The following is a 12,142-nucleotide window of genomic DNA, read 5'->3' as shown; positions in this document are numbered from 1 at the left end:
CGTCCCTGGGCCGTTTCGGACGGGGGGAATCTCGTTCGAACCGGGCCGCCGTCCCGGACGCGCTCCCGGGGGTCTCGTGCCAAGGTGGGGGTCCGCGGGGGTCCGCGGGGTATCTCGGCCGTCCCTGGGCCGTTTCGGACGGGGGGAATCTCGTTCGAACCGGGCCGCCGTCCCGGACGCGCTCCCGGGGGTCTCGTGCCCAGGTGGGGGTGCCAGGACCCCAAATCTGGGGTCATCTGTACCGATGGGCTGAATAAGTCTCATAGTGATTTTTGGGAAGGTATACATCCCTAGTGCTAGGAAATATGGGATAGCATTGCATCTGTGGTAGCTTTCTGTGTGTTATCACTCCATTTATGACCACATGCCAAAACACAATTTTCAAAATCCGAATGGAGCATACTACTTCAAACTGATGGTTCTCTCCTATTATTGATCATATATCTTTGAAGAATGGTTGGGATAGGGCCTACAGCTCAGACTATATATTTCTCTGAAAAGTTGTTAAAATTAGCACATCTAGAAATGTTATCTATTACAGGAGAGACAACATATAGGGACTATATATTACATGAGACGTACTTCTGTTTTCATGAAAGATGCAGCACAAAGGTTCCCTCTGTAAATAACTGTAAATATTTAAAACCATCTTAGAACATAAATTATAATGAAATGTTTTATGAAATTCAACTAAATATAGTGTAAGTGTACAGTGTAAGTAATGCATAAGATAACTTTCCGTTCACCATTACATCACCTTTTAGTCCATTTGACACTTCTATCTGTTCAATACCAAACCTAATAATGCTGTTTCATATTACGTTTTTGTTGTTGATTTGTATTTGGGGACAATTTTAGCTTGGTTGCCCAAACTTTGGTAATTGGCATAATCAAAAAAGGCCTTTATATCAGGTCAATCTCACATGTTAAAGGTCTGGTCAATGAAACAGAAACAACTATTTCTATTTCTATAACTTATACTTATACATTTGTAATAATAGCATAAGAAAATATGATAATATTTATCTTTTGCAACTACATTCAATATCTGTAAGCTTCAACTCATAATCAGGATCATAAAATCAACCCACCACATCCCCCTAGCCCTCCTGAATGGCAGCAATATCTTACCCAAATCCTGATCTACCTCATCGTCAAAAGTATATCCTCTTTATTATCAACATCACTTCTCATTTGTAGCTTCAACATCTGATCAGGTGTCAGGTCACCCTTAGCAAAATGTGGATCTCCCATCCAAATTGTGTGACATCACCTGAACTTTCAAGTTGAGCTTGGTGGTCTGCCACATTCCACTTGTATATGAGTACAACTGTCGTGGTACAACAGGAGCAACAGATTGTTACATTGTGACACCCAACTCACCCAGCACATCAGGGTAGTCTGGGAAGTTCCCTGCCAGCAAAGTATTTTGTGCTCTGATCTTGCCTTTGCACATGGATATGAGGTATGCACAGGACTGTCCCATTCTAATGCTCTGTACTGTATACTGTAGGTCCACCCGATACACCTCAATACACCAACAAGGCAAGCACATCAGTTTATTCACTGAGCATGTGTCAGGGACATATGATGCCTGCCTCATCATGACCAAATGCAGTATCCATCAACACTGAAGGTGTTTGTTTTTTCTTCCTTGCTAATGAAAGTTACAGGTATGGTGTGTGCGATATTAAGTGTGAGATTACCATAATGACAGTAATCCTGAATCATATTCCATCATATTCAAGGGCTTTTGGAGAGAAACTTTAGACTAGAGTACTGCAGAGGGTGTGTGTGTGTGTGTGTGTGTGTGTGTGTGTGTGTGTGTGTGTGTGTGTGTGTGTGTGTGTGTGTGTGTGTGTGTGTGTGTGTGTGTGTGTGTGTGTGTGTGTGTGTGTGTGTGTGTGTGTGTGTGTGTGTGTGTGTGTCGCTGTTGCTCATTGAAGGTCAACATATAGCTGTATAGTCATATTATCATGCTCATTACTGTGCACAAATGTATACATCTTTGTGTTTGAGCACAAATGCATTTTGAGAACCCCCACATTTTCAGTAAAGCGTGCACCCCCACACACCATCATTCTACAGTTCAATCTAGTTGAATACCCCTGCTGTAGGTTACAACAACAAACAGCTGCATATCAATGGTAAGGTGAATACTGTGCATGTGAACCAGTGACCATACTGTATCTGCTGCATGCTTGGACACACCTGCTTATGAGACAGACATTGACCTGACCTTTAGCACATAAGATTGATTTTATGTGACAGTTATTCTGTTCATTTTGTAATTGTATTGTTTTTACATAATGCAGTACAATAGAACATCACTTTGGGTGTGGTATGGACACCATTTTGGATTTGGCAATACATAATTAACTAGTGATGGGAGATTAATCGGCAAACACATCGGTATTGGATGATTTGAGTTGTTTTTAGATTAATCGGCATCGGTTTGATTAATCAGACCGATTACGTTTTTCAATAAACTTTTCCCTACTCCTTTTTTGAACATAGTAGTAACTGCGAGAGTGAGGTCTAGCCAACACCAACTCGGGATTCCTGGATCGCTGCCCTCCACAATGTCCTGTCCAACATCAGGTTCTTGCAGTGTTGTTAGCCAAGCTGTCGCGCCGCAGCACGTCTACATAGGTGGTACGCTTCTTTCCCCCCCTTGGCTTTGCCCTGGGTTTGGCTCCCATAGTCAATTTACTTGCCGCAAGTTCTGGGTGCCTGACGCAGTGCCCTGCCAGCCTCATCCTTCTCTCTCTGACTTTGTCCGTGACCCGTGGTAGGTCCCCATAGAGGTCCACATTTCTGATGCGGTCCGTCCATGTGACACCTAGTGCCATTCGTAGCATTCTTGTGTAGACTCCATCCAGGGCTTTTTCCTGTTGTACTGTGAGGGTCCATGTCTCGACAGTAGCTATGAACAGCCGCCTCTTAAGGTCTTCTCCCATGTCTGATTTCCACACTCTCCTCATCCCGTGCAAGGCTTTCCAGGCAAGTGCTCTCCGAACCTTCAGATCCTTTTCAGTTGAGGCAGTCCAGGGCCCGAGGTACTTGAAGTCCTCGACTCGCTCGAGCACCGTCTGCAGTGGCAATGGTTTTGTCCTCTGTGTTGACTGTCATTACCTTTGTTTTCTTGGTATTGAGCTTGAGGCCGAACTTGGACCTTGGCTCAAGTCTGGCTGTAGCTTGACTCTATCATCTGTCGAAAGCCTTTTGGAAGTCAATGAATGTGATCACCGCTGACAGGTTGCGCTCCCATACCCCTTCCAATATCCTCCTCAGTGCCAGTATCTGCCCGACTTTAGAAACATAAACATAAGTTAAGGATTATGAAAGATCATTATTATTATTATTTTTGGACGTTTATTTCCTTTGTCTTTTCTCATTTATATTTTAACATAAAAAAACAATACAAAAATGAAAAAAATGAAGACTTGCCTAAGCCTGCAGTGCAGACACCCTGTTACATGTATTTTTCAGAATAGACAAAATTATAATCTTTCAATACAGAATGAGACCGACATTGGTAATATTGGTTATCGGCCATAACAGCAATTAATTATATCGGATATCGATATCGGCCAAAATGTCTCATCAGCACATCCCTATAATTAACTGATCACTTTCACTGATTCAGCCACATTCCTTTAGTCCTAAACCCCCAAATAATGATGAATTAGTATTAGTTATAGCCATTTTAAGCTCCTGGCAGCCATATTGGACGCCATCTTGAAAATGACGCCTTTCCAGAACATATATTTTCCTATATTTTCAGTATATTCTTAAGCATGCCTAGAGGTACCAGAACCAATTGGAAAAACCTTTTCTATCATTTTTGGGGGGTGTATTACTATTTTTTTCATATTGATCCATGCAATTTTCACCTAGTGTTATAAAATAAAATGCATGATAGCACTCATAAAGCTACCACGGGTGCAATGCTATCACATATTTTCTAACTCTAGACATGTATACCTTCACAAAAATCACTATGAGCCTTATTCGGCCAGATGGTACAGACCAACCCCCCTGGCTCACGGACTATACCCCGCGGACCCCCACCTGGGCACGAGACCCCCGGGAGCTCGTCCGGGACGGCGGCCCGGTTCGAACGAGATTCCCCCCGTTCGAAACGGCCCAGGGACGGCCGAGGGGTCCAAGGACAGATATGAACTGTATTTTCGTACAGATATAACGATAAATAACAAAGTCCCATGTCCCATGTTTATGTTATGTAAAATCTATATCCACAATAAATTGTGTTTAATTTAGTTTTATTCTGTGATATTTCAAATTCATCAGACAGACCGGGAACCCCTTCACAAAAACTTTCAAATACTGTTTCAATCTAAACACTTTTCTCTTTGTCTTAAACTATACATTCAATTTTCTTCTGTCAGCTTGAACATGGCAAGTACAGAGGGAACAAGGAGATACAGAGAGAAACAGAGAGAACAAGGAGATACAGAGAGAACAAGGAGATACAGAGAGAACAAGGAGATACAGGGAGAAACTGAACTCAGACCCAGCAAAGAGAGAGGAGTTGCTGAGGCGCAGAAAGGAAAAGTAAACAAGAACTATCCGTTTCCATGTGCTGACCATTAGGAAGGTCTGATGGAGCTGACCATTAGGAAGGTCTGATGGAGCTGACCATTAGGAAGGTCTGATGGAGCTAGGGTTCCATGTGCTGACCATTAGGAAGGTCTGATGGAGCTGACCATTAGGAAGGTCTGATGGAGCTAGGGTTCCATGTGCTGACCATTAGGAAGGTCTGATGGAGCTGACCATTAGGAAGGTCTGATGGAGCTAGGGGTTTTCCATGTGCTGACCATTAGGAAGGTCTGATGGAGCTAGGGGTTTCCATGTGCTGACCATTAATGCATTGTTGACTCAAAAGGCCTTGGAGCAGATTTACTGAAACATGGCAATACATTAATAGCTAAAATGTCAGTGGACTAGAACTCTGTAATCAGTGCTACTAAGAGGAACGTAGTTATGCAATTAAGAGATTAGACTATGGGTGGGTAATAATGATATATTGATTAATAAATAAACATTAATTGAAATTAAATGTTCAGGCCAGCAATGAACACTTGCTGGCATGATTGGCTCACCACTGTTAAAATATTCACACTATTCTCTTTGCCTTTGAACAGATACCAAGACAAGAAATATAAGGGAGAAATCCCACAATTCAAAATAAAGAGTCTTCCGTCAAAATGCAAAATGCATGAAACGTGTATGCGCAAAGTGCTGTTATGATGAGCCCAACCTGCAAGAACACAACCCAGCTGACACTGCAACGTGGGAGCAGTGGGAAAAGCAGGATGCTGTAGTGGGAGAGAAAACATACAAGAACTGGGTGAAGAAAAAGAAGACTGGGACAGTGGGAGAACTCACTGACGTGTTCACCCAGAGGCTCAATGTGATTGAAGACTGGGACAGTGGGAGAACTCACTGACGTGTTCACCCAGAGGCTCAATGTGATTGAAGACTGGGACAGTGGGAGAACTCACTGATGTGTTCACCCAGAGGCTCAATGTGATTGAAGACTGGGACAGTGGGAGAACTCACTGATGTGTTCACCCAGAGAAGACTGTTCACCCAGAGAAGACTGGGACAGTGGGAGAACTCACTGATGTGTTCACCCAGAGGCTCAATGTGATTGCAAGTCATCAGCTCAACTGGCTTCATCAGGTGAAGCAGTTCAGGCACATCAAGGAGAACATCCAACCCAATGAAAATGGTCTTGCATATAGACTTTTCGGAAAACTATGCATGTAAACTAAACACTGAGATTCAGGCGTTTCATTTTGGTGGCAATAGGCAGCAGGCAACAGTGCATACCGGAGTTGCCTACTCAGTCAGTGGCTCCCAGTGCTATGCCACCATTTCAAAGTCCTTGCGTCATGATGAGCGTGCTGTGTGGGCACACATCAAGCCAGTTATTGATGATTTCCGAGGAAGACAAGAACATGCAATTGACACCCTGCATGTCCTGTGATGGGCCAGCAACCCAGTACCGGAATCGCACAAACTGCTTCCTCATGAGCAGCATTCCTTATACATGGGGATTCAAGAGGGTCACCTGGAACTTTTCAGAGTGTTCCCATGGAAAGGGCGCACCTGACGGTGTGAGAGGAGTGCTGAAGCGTAAGGCAGACATGCATGTCCTCGGAGGCAGTGACCTACAAACACAGAGGGATCTGTATGAGTATTTATACAAGTCCTCCAATAGAGCGTCGCAGTCCCGCCTCCTACCCTGGACCAGGAAATGAAACCCAATGCATTATTCTCATAGACATTTCTTAAAGTATTTATTTAAAGACTGTTACGCCGCGGACAAAGCCAACTCGAGTCGTGACAACTCATGACAACACAAACAATATTTTGGACCAAACAAATAATTAGAAAGAAGAAAAAAACGGCAGGTTACAAAACTTTTTTTGTTGTTTTTCTTCTTTGTAATTATTTGTTTGGTCCAAAATATTGTTTGTGTTGTCATGAGTTGTCACGACTCGAGTTGGCTTTGTCCGCGGCGTAACCGTCTTTAAATAAATACTTTAAGAAATGTCTATGAGAATAATGCATTGGGTTTCATTTCCTGGTCCAGGGTAGGAGGCGGGACTGCGACGCTCTATACTGTCACTGTCATGTGGATCGAGGAAGAGAAGATATCCACCATGGATGAAATGCTCCCTCCGACAGTGTGTCCAGTGACTGGGATCAGCACTACGCACCAGGTTCTTTCTTTCTCCCAAGGAAATATATTTTACAGAGACCTGAGTTGTTTCTGCCAGTTTCCTCAGATCTGCACCTGTCACAACCCGCAAAGACTACAGTTTGACCAAGTCTCCCGGGCTGAGGTGCCAGGTGACAAGACAAGTGATGAGTAAGTAACTAAATGATTATCTTTGCCAATTTCCTGAGACCTGTACTTGTACCTGTATAGTGACAATAAAGTAACTTAATTCATTAATTCTCTTCCTTAACTAAGTGGTGGCCCATCTGAGGAAGTGCCCCCTTCCCAGCTCGGCAGGCCCAAAACAGCCTCCGGAACTCAGTGAGTACAACGTACTTGGCAAATGTGAGGACCTGCTAGTACAATTACATTTTACTGCTAATTATCATTATTTATGTTTTGATAGATAGATTGAAGTGTTTGTTAACAGTTTGCAGAATAGGTACATTTCAAACACAACCCAATACAAACACTGTTAACTGTGAATGACACCATAAAGCATTACACTTGTTTACAACAGGGTCCACCTTGTTCAATTCATCATAACATTTAGAGACGTATAAATATACATTTCTATACAGCCAAAAACTGTTTAAATCATCATAGAGGAGGTAAAAAGGGATGAAAAAAAACATATACAGTGAGGGGGAAAAGGGGTGGGTTTGGGGAGGAGAGAGAGAGAGAGAGAGAGAGAGATAGCGCCCAGACCTCCCACATGCGTAAGAGAGGAGGGGTTTCAGAACAGAGAGAGAGGAGAGAGAGAGAGAGACAGAGAGAGAGAGAGCGCCCAGACCTCCCACATGCGTAAGAGAGGAGGCCGTTTCAGAACAGAGAGAGAGAGATAATTTAGCAGAGTCAGTCTTATCAACTAAAGTCTTTTCCACCACACACTGAGTCTGCTTTTTTCTTAAAGGTAAGAGATTTTTTTTGGGGGGACTAACTTAAACGTGTCCATATATGATCGAGGACCATGTGTGTGCGTGAGCTTATGTAAATTGGGAGTGCTGTTGATTAATCGTAACCCCTCCAAGATATGTATGTGAGTTGATCTAATCCAGCTGTGTGTGTGTGTGTGTGTGTGTGTGTGTGTGTGTGTGTGTGTGTGTGTGTGTGGGTGTGTGTGTGTGTGTGTGTGTGTGTGTGTGTGTGTGTGTGTGTGTGTGTGTGTGTGTGTGTGTGTGTGTGTGTGTGTGTGTCTCTCTCTCCTCTTCTCTCCCTCTCTCCTCCACTCCTCTCTCTCCCTCTCTCCTCCACTACTCTCTCTCTCCTCTCCTCTTCTCTCTCCCTCTCTCCTCTCCTCTCCTCTCTCTCTCTCTCCTCTCCTCTCTCTCCCTCTCTCCTCTCCTCTTCTCTCTCTCTCCCTCTCTCCTCCTCTCCTCTTCACCAGAGAGTTTCCCAACTTCATATTCTTGAGTTACATAGTGATCGATCTTTCTGGAAAGTTGCGTAACTCCAACGTCCCCTTAAAGCCAAAATATGTGTTTACCAGACTCTCTGTAGCCTAACTAAAGGGCTAGTACACTGTGTTTACCAGACCCTCTGTAGCCTAACTAAAGGGCTAGTACACTGTGTTTACCAGACTCTCTGTAGCCTAACTAAAGGGCTAGTACACTGTGTTCACCAGACTCTCTGTAGCCTAACTAAAGGGCTAGTACACTGTGTTTACCAGTCTCTCTGTAGCCTAACTAAAGGGCTAGTACACTGTGTTTACCAGTCTCTCTGTAGCCTAACTAAAGGGCTAGTACAATGTGTTTACCAGTCTCTCTGTAGCCTAACTAAAGGGCTAGTACACTGTGTTTACCAGTCTCTCTGCAGCCTAACTAAGGGGCTAGTACACTGTGTTTACCAGTCTCTCTGTAGCCTAACTAAAGGGCTAGTACACTGTGTTTACCAGACTCTCTGTAGCCTAACTAAAGGGCTAGTACACTGTTTACCAGTCTATCTGTAGCCTAACTAAAGGGCTAGTACACTGTGTTTACCAGACTCTCTGTAGCCTAACTAAAGGGCTAGTACACTGTGTTTACCAGACCCTCTGTAGTCTAACTAAAGGGCTAGTACACTGTGTTTACCAGACCCTCTGTAGCCTAACTAAAGGGCTAGTACACTGTGTTTACCAGACTCTCTGTAGCCTAACTAAAGGGCTAGTACACTGTGTTTACCAGACCCTCTGTAGCCTAACTAAAGGGCTAGTACACTGTGTTTACCAGACCCTCTGTAGCCTAACTAAAGGGCTAGTACACTGTGTTTACCAGACCCTCTGTAGCCTAACTAAAGGGCTAGTACACTGTGTTTACCAGACTCCCTGTAGCCTAACTAAAGGGCTAGTACACTGTGTTTACCAGACCCTCTGTAGCCTAACTAAAGGGCTAGTACACTGTGTTTACCAGACTCCCTGTAGCCTAACTAAAGGGCTAGTACAGACTCTCTGTAGTCTAACTAATGGGCTAGTACACTGTGTTTACCAGACTCTCTGTAGCCTAACTAAAGGGCTAGTACACTGTGTTTACCAGACTCTCTGTAGCCTAACTAAAGGGCTAGTACACTGTGTTTACCAGACTCTCTGTAGCCTAACTAAAGGGCTAGTACACTGTGTTTACCAGACTCTCTGTAGCCTAACTAAAGGGCTGGTACACTGTGTTTACCAGACTATCTGTAGCCTAACTAAAGGGCTAGTACACTGTGTTTACCAGACTCTCTGTAGCCTAACTAAAGGGCTAGTACACTGTGTTTACCAGTCTCTCTGTAGCCTAACTAAAGAGCTAGTACACTGTGTTTACCAGACTCTCTGTAGCCTAACTAAAGGGCTAGTACACTGTGTTTACCAGACTCTCTGTAGCCTAACTAAAGGGCTAGTACACTGTGTTTACCAGTCTCTATGTAGCCTAACTAAAGGGCTAGTACACTGTGTTTACCAGACTCTCTGTAGCCTAACTAAAGGGCTAGTACACTGTGTTTACCAGACTCTCTGTAGCCTAACTAAAGGGCTGGTACACTGTGTTTACCAGACTCTCTGTAGCCTAACTAAAGGGCTAGTACACTGTGTTTACCAGACTCTCTGTAGCCTAACTAAAGGGCTAGTACACTGTGTTTACCAGACTCTCTGTAGCCTAACTAAAGGGCTAGTACACTGTGTTTACCAGACTCTCTGTAGCCTAACTAAAGGGCTAGTACACTGTGTTTACCAGACTCTCTGTAGCCTAACTAAAGGGCTAGTACACTGTGTTTACCAGACTCTCTGTAGCCTAACTAAAGGGCTAGTACACTGTGTTTACCAGACTCTCTGTAGCCTAACTGATAAAATGGCCACCAACGTAATCAAAAAGGTCAACCAAAGAACAAGATTCCTCTACAGGATCTCCTCACTGGTCAACAAAAACACCTTGAAGACCTTAACAGGAGCCCTTGTACAAGGTTTCTTTGACTATGCATGCACCTCCTGGTACCACAGCACCTCAAAGGCCCTTAAAACTAGGCTCCAGACTTCCCAAAACAAACTGGTCAGGCTCCTACTTGACCTCGCCCCCCGAACCCACCTCACCCCTGCCCACTTTGACAGGCTGGAATGGCTTAGGGTCGACGAGAGAGTACAGCATCTTGCAATGGGTCTGGTCCACAAGATTCGATACACCACCAAGATACCCATGTACCTGTCTAGATACTTCCTTAATGTTAACGAAGTCCACACCCACAACACCAGAGGGAGTGCAACGAACCATGTACAACCCAGATTCGGCACAAACAAGGGACTAAATTATTTTCGCTCCTATGCCACCAAAATGTGGAACGCCCTACCAACAGTCATTAAGACATGCAAATCCCTTGACTCCTTCAAAACCGCTCTCAAAGGGCACCTACGGATGGCTGCAATTCGAAACTGGCCCCTGTAAAATCGGAATCCCTCAAACACGGACGCAAGGGCAACACAAGAGACGGTCGCGGCCACACAGCCAACTCAAGGTATGGCCACTGAGCCGACTTGGGGACCCAACGCAAGGACAACACAAGAGACGGTCACGGCCACACAGCCAACTCAAGGTACGGCCACGGAGCCGACTTGGGGACCCAACACAGCTCCTCCAAGGAAAACAAACAAAAGAACGGAGCTGAACGTGAATCCCCCCCACCGCCCACCCCTTTTTTCCCCTCACTGTATATGTTTCTTTTCCCTTTTTACCTCCATTATGATGAATTCCTGTTCTGTTCTTTGTCTATATAGAAGTGTCTATTTGTACGTCTCTAAATGTTTTTGATGAATTGAACATGGTGGACCCTATTGGAAACAAGTGTAATGCTTAATCGTCCACTCACAGTTAACAGCCTTTGTATTGAGTTTGTGCTTGAAATGTACTGTAATTCTGCAAACTGTTAATACATATTTCAATCAATCAATCAATGACTAAAGGGCTAGTACACCATATCACGCTGCTTAGTTGCACCAGATTACACAATGCTCCATGGGTTAGGGTTGTTGGTCGTATTCCCAGATTACACAATGCTCCATGGGTTAGGGTTGTTGGTCGTATTCCCAATGCTCCATGGGTTAGGGTTGTTGGTCGTATTCCCAGATTACACAATGCTGCATGGGTTAGGGTTGTTGGTCGTATTCCCAGATTACACAATGCTGCATGGGTTAGGGTTGTTGGTCGTATTCCCAGACACAATGCTCCATGGGTTAGGGTTGTTGGTCGTATTCCCAATGTTCCATGGGTTAGGGTTGTTGGTCGTATTCCCAGACACAATGCTCCATGGGTTAGGGTTGTTGGTCGTATTCCCAGACCCAATGCTCCATGGGTTAGGGTTGTTGGTCGTATTCCCAATGCTCCATGGGTTAGGGTTGTTGGTCGTATTCCCAGACATTCTTGTTCTTAATAAAGTCCAGATGTTGACTTGGACTATACAGCCTCTCTCTCACACAGATAGAAGTATATGAATTTGTTTATGATTATCAATACATCTCTTGAACACCAAGCTTGCACAATTATGTCTATATGGTCAAAACCATAACACATCCCCCCTAATTGTGCAAAGGTTTGTGTTCAATTATCATCAGTTTCAATTTCCTGTCTCTTTACAGTTTTACACATGCATTCACTCAATACAGCTTTAGCTCCATTTCACAAGAGCTCCCCAATTAATTGAATAATTAATTCAATTTTAAAGGACATGTGAAATATCATATTCATTTGTACTTTAAAACTCTGTTTTTTAAGACCAATACAGCTGTTTGTAAGATCATGTCATGCACGTCTCCGTCCCCTCCCATTCTCTGCGAGAGTAAGGGCAGAGAGTAAGGCCTCTGAGATGTACCCGACTGGCCTGCCATAGGCTAGAGGCCTCTGAGACGCATCAGACTGGCCTGCCATAGGCTAGAGGCCTCTGAGATGTACC

This window comes from Electrona antarctica (assembly GCF_951216825.1).
Source record: "Electrona antarctica genome assembly, chromosome: 1".
NCBI lineage: Eukaryota > Metazoa > Chordata > Actinopteri > Myctophiformes > Myctophidae > Electrona > Electrona antarctica.
The sequence above is the reverse complement of the archived record's forward strand: the minus strand, read 5'-3'. Positions refer to the sequence as shown.